Genomic DNA, 6000 nt, shown 5'->3' on the forward strand with positions numbered 1-6000 from the left:
AAATGTTCCTCATTTAGCTCAAAATGGCAAAAAGAGTATAAAACGCATGTAATCAGACCCCAGAATTATATTCAGAATTTGTAATTTAAAAAAGTGCTTTAGAATAAGATATTTATACGTTTTGCTACTTTTAGCTCCAGCTTGGATACATACAATAGGTTTGAACAAGGAAATAGTCACTAGACAAATTTCATTTCCTTGACTGAATATTTTCATTGTCATTGTATCATCAACATGGCAACACCATATGACGTTTTTTTCAAGGCTATGAGTAAATGCAAATAAACTACATGTAATTTTCTGTATGATGTAGTTTTATTTTCAGTATAAACTGGCAACTTTGGTTATGAACATCTAAAGAAACTGTTGTACATTTATCTCGAAAAGACATCTTCAAAGTCTTAAATGAGAAGTTTAATTTTCACTTTCAGTTTATAGTTTAGCCAGGCAGATACATTTTAGGACTAGACAAAAATACAACATAATGAAACACAATGGCTATTCAGAAAGATACTAAAACAAGTATTCAAAATTTATTGCTTATTTTTTCATCATTGCAATTTTTCGCAAGTGCACAGTCTGCTCACTGCATCATGGTTCTGAGAGACTGTTGGTTGCCTAGCAACAGGATTATGAACAGTTGACCTCATCCTCTAGGAATTTGGAACTGCAGGGGGGGGCAACCCAGACCATCTGACTAGGCACATGTATGTAAATAACAACAACCACTGACCAATAACAAACCATACCCAAACATGATCCAAACCAACAATAACAAACTTACAATGTAAACATGTTTTAAAAAAACGTCATATATAGATAAACATTCAAACCCCAAAAAATAACAAGCACAACATTTCAACCAAAAAAGTACAATTTAAGATTTCAATAAATATTTGTATTCAAAGGCTACCCTAATATTAAACATTACCTACTTTACACATTAATTCAGGCTTGAAATCCTTTTTTCTACAAACCTGCAGTTTTAGATAAAATTGAAATTTGCCTGCAACAGACATTTCACCTGCACCATTCAGGCTTTGAGAAGTATGGATCATAATTAAAACTGTTCAGAAACCATTACTGTTATTTTCATCTCATACTGCATAGGTTTTAACAGTCAATGTAGCAAATAAAAATCCACATACCACATACATTTGTATATACACTGTAAACCCAGTACCACTAGTACCTGAACAGCTCCATTTTTACCTGCACTAACCTGCATAGAGTATGCAAGTGGTATTTCGAGTATTTTTTCTGTATACTAGGCCAAGAGTTTAAAACTGAAAGTGAAACAACTGCTCATTTTGAACTTTTGTACCTATCAAAATTGTTTTCACAGGTTTGTATTGGAACCTTAAGTTGACCTTTGAGTTCATTCCACTTTCAGTTTCAAAGGAAAGAACATCTGACTATAAAGTATAATATAAGGTTGCATAATTAATATCGATACAACTAGTCTTTTCGGTTCAGTGCTTGCCACCATGCATAGCTACGTTCGACGTCAAAAGCTCTACACCATTAAACAATTAAATCTATACTACTTTGTTGTACACATGTTTGTCTGTTTGTTTGTTTTGCATAACCAGTAAACTGTGTTTAGGAATAACACATCAGTTTTGTACAAGCTGCATAAGACTTGGCTGTAAGGTTTGAACCATATATATGTCCCCTTCCAGTCAATATTATTAAAACCATGGTAAAATCCTAATTGATATCAGCCCTATAGCCTTGAGTTAACAACTTTTGAACCACTCACAGTCACACCAGAAAAAAAACTACTTTTTTTGATAAGTTCTTTTTTCGATGGGTTCTTTAATGTGCTCGAGGTGTGGCTCTCCTCAAAATGGGAACTCCGACTTTACATCCCATCTGAGAAGATAACCCAACCTGGGAAGCTAGGTCCTCATTTTCACCTCACTCAAGTGAGGAAATAGGTTTCAACTGTAAAGTGCCTTTCCCAAGGGCACAGCATTGGTACCTGCCAGGGGTTCGAACCCAGAACCTTCTATTACAGTATTAGCAGATACTACCCTAACCACAAGACCACCTCCACAATCTAACACAAAACATTGTTTATTTGTCTCTTCAGACAAACAAACATGTACACAAGTACACGTACATGTAACACCATTCTTCTTAGTCAACAATAACAAAGACAGCACGTCGGTAGAACGTACTGCGCCTGCGCAGAACCCTGGATTTTCGCGTTTTTGGTTGGCTTTTTGGTCAACATTGCATCAGAATTTTCACTGTTGCAGAGGATATCTTTTCAGACACAACATTTGGAAACTACTGTTGAAATGCTAACCTTATATGAGCGAATACGACCTTATATGAGACATTCTGCCAAAGTGCTATATACAATACATTACGGGTTCCGCGCAGGTGCAGTACGTTCTGCCCACGTGCTAACAAAGACCTTATAAAATGCTTTAAAGTTCTACTTCAGTAGAAAAACATGTCGGGATATCAGTTCAAGAATAAGAACAGTTTGAAAGAAGATACGCAAACAAAAATGTCCACTTTCTTGTTGCTTCTTGGTCTGAGGCTGACCACAATGCTTTCCACCTGTTCTTTGATGTCTTTTCTTGGGTGACAAACACAACTGACTTTGTATGAATGGGTTTCGGGGAACTACCATGGCATTACTGTTAGTATATAAGTACATCATGTATGTGTTTCTGTTTCTGAAATCATGGTTATTTTTCATCACTTCATTTTACAACAAAGCAGGATTTCTGCTCTCACAAAAAACACGTGAAACAGTGATATGACTAGATATAGATATAGATATATAATTTAGATAAATAGGCACTTAAATACATAGTGTTCTCTTCTTTCTTGGAACCTCTTAAAACAACATTAGTCAGAATTCAGGTTTCATTTATGAATTAATAAATCTTACTTTGTAGACCTACAACTTGTGATATGATATTTCTTCCTCTTTTGTACCTGATGTTTATAATAATGCTTCTTGGACACAAAAACAAGCAAATTTACTGTCACTATGTATGTCATTAATACTAGATGTGGAATTCAATATCATGCAGAACCAACATCTGATCGCGTGTTAGGGACTGAAGAACCTGATCTCTGGCTGTGAAATTATATGAGAAACCGAACGCGAGAGGGTACAGAATATGGGTGGGATTTGGAATTTTTCGCCCCCCACCCCCTTTTCGCCGAACTTCGACCAGGTCGATTTTTTGTTCAAACTAAAGTTCTTCCCTTTGACTACGCCACAAGTCGGGCTGTCTGAAAAATGCTAATTAGAGGAAGTTCTCTGTCTTTAGTGGGAGAGATAGTTGTGTGACTGAGTGAGGGAGGGGAGAGCGGATATGGCTAGGACAGAACGGCGGCTGGGTGCCAACTAAAATCATGTCCGGGCGAGCTCTAGCCGCCATCATACATACACGTCGTGTCACCCTCCCAAAACGCCGAGCTTCTAGAAGCTTGTCGGGGACCAGACGGTACTCTAGAGCTACGGTTCCAATCTTGGAAGACTCAGGAAGAGTTGTAAGACAAGGGGGAAGAAGAGAGAGAAACTGGGAGCAGACACTCACCTGTGAAACTTTGTCGTCTCACACAAGTATCACAAACGTGACCCCCGAGAGTTCGGTTAGGTCGGGCTGCGCCAGAAATTATGTTGAGCGAAAACTCGCCAGATAAACAGCTCTTTCCCTCGCTTTTCCTGTCAGGGAGAACGTCAGAGGATCACAGACGATGCCGCATTGGACAGGGGTTCGCAGCCCGCCCGAGTTTGGAGAATAACAACACAAATTTTGTCCAAACTATAGCAACTTTCACCTTCCGCCATGTATCAACCCCAGGAAGGGAGCACATCACCTACGTCACCATGCAAATATCCATCCGCAAAACACCAAATAAAGAATTTCTGCGATATGTTAAGTATTAAACTTAATAAAAGCTCCATAATATAACTCAAAAATATTTGTTTGTGAACATTTCATACATAGAGTCACGGAAAGATAACGGATAAGTTTTCTTGGTGGCGTTTTGTAGAACTATTTTTCGACGCACATTGTTCTATTTCCGTGTGGGTGACCAGTTCTCTCAGATCCTTCCGAAGTATGGTTCACGTGATTGGGTATTCTTGGAGTTCACTGAGTTCACTTCCTGGGTGCTTTGGGAAAATAAACTGGAATTGAACTAATAATCCAACGTTTATTTTTAGGAATTAACATTCCCAGTAAAACATACATCTATAGAAAAAACGAGTGAAATGTCCTTAGTACTATATTCTTCTCAGTAGTACAAGATTGCGACTTTGAGTTGAACACTTGCCAACATGCCCCATCCGCAAATACAATATGGCTTTGAAAAAGGGGATGTAACTATAAAATCAATACAAACGTATTTGCTTTCGTTATGTATTATTTTCCGTACTAAAATAGATGAAATATCTCACGCTTAACAAAATGTTTGACTAATACTATATGGCTAGGCAGGGCAGAATTGTAAGATTGTAAAATTATTGGCCTCCGGTGACTTAAAACTGTTTTTAATAGCCGGCTGGCATGCCCTACATTTCTAATTCAGTCAAGTTGAAAACATATATGGAATCCTTATTATATAAACCTAATGTATTCCATAATTTGTATCACATATTGTCATTTGAATACAATAGAGAACGAATGCCATTTTATAATAGAATGTGAACAGTGTGGCAAAAATGGTTGTCATTCATTCATGTTGATTTATCGCCATAATAGCGGTCTTTCATGTCCCATAAAGTGCTATATTTCGCTCATGAATGACTATACAGGTCCGGTTATGTGTAGTTAATCACATCAGCGATAATTGGCTGTGATTGGTCGAATGCGTGAATGGTGCGAAGGGGGTGATTTTCTGGTGCAGATAATGAATTTTTCTATCAAACACAGATATATTCACACGTGCACATTTATTGAGTTCATACTTGTGACACAATCAATGCAGAATTGTACGATTTGACTGGCAACAGTACGTAAAACTTATTAAAAGGCAATCAATAGCGATTTCAAGCCAGTAGAATTGGATTTTAACGTCAAGTTACTGGGCATTTTTTTTAATGTAGTACGTTTTACAACTTTCCAACATCATAGTCTGTGAGGCAAAATAAGATGTCACTGATGAAAAAAAAACAGTTGAATGTTTTGTAAAATTTGTATCGTAGACTGGTTTTAGCAACTTATTGGTGGTACCCAAAAATAAAGGGACACCTCATGTAGCTTGTTTTGGGACTACAGTATTTCAAACGCTTGAAGTATGAAATGATGACAAAAATGTGCCACGAAATGGCAGTAAATCAGACAGATTTCCCCATCCAAAATATTTTTTTTTGTTTTGTCGTCCTGAAATTGCATTAGATGCCTTTAACATCGATATAATAATTCATAGTTAGAAAGTATATCATACTTAAGAGCAGTGAATCCCGTATCATCCAAATAAGTGCATAGAAAGGAGATACAGATATCGAAAATGGAGATTACTTACAAAATATAGATGACATGACTTCAGTGTTACAAGCGAAACGGACATTTCTTATACTAGTAAGTTGTCACAACTACTATTAAAGCTGCATCATGTAGCAATTACGACGATATAAAAAGTGAAATTTAGTAAGTGGCTGCCAAAATATTGTTTGCGCCAGCCATAAATGTCAGAAATTAATGTGAGATAACTGCACAAATATACGTTGAAAAGTGGAAGTAACTTACGTATACAATCACAAATAATAAATCTTTTCATTGAAAGATTTCAAGTGTTGGTGCAAAAATGTTACATATTACCCCTTTAGGTATAGACTCCCAACTATTTCGTTACATGTATACGCAATTCACTATACACAAGTCTATCAATATCATATCTTCTATAATAGGATTTATCTCAATGGCAAATTTAAGTATTTTTGTACACATGTGACAAACCCTGCATGGTACACATGGGAAAATAAATGTATTACAGAATGCCTAAACGTTAGAAATTCCTTCA

General features: G+C 36.6%; 1 protein-coding gene across 1 annotated transcript in view; it reads right to left on the reverse strand.

Annotated features, from left to right (window-relative positions):
* LOC109463797 (cytoplasmic protein NCK2-like) overlaps positions 1 to 3872 on the reverse strand; it is a 29777-nt gene extending 25905 nt beyond the window's left edge. The window contains exon 1 of the mRNA XM_019760664.1: positions 3570 to 3872. The gene's annotated coding sequence lies outside the window, so the exon portion shown is untranslated. The remainder of the gene's footprint in view (positions 1 to 3569) is intronic.
* Between the last annotated feature and the right edge of the window lie 2128 nt (positions 3873 to 6000).

Source organism: Branchiostoma belcheri, unplaced genomic scaffold (genome assembly GCF_001625305.1).
Source record: "Branchiostoma belcheri isolate BF01 breed outbred unplaced genomic scaffold, Haploidv18h27 scaffold13, whole genome shotgun sequence".
Classification (NCBI taxonomy): domain Eukaryota; kingdom Metazoa; phylum Chordata; class Leptocardii; order Amphioxiformes; family Branchiostomatidae; genus Branchiostoma; species Branchiostoma belcheri.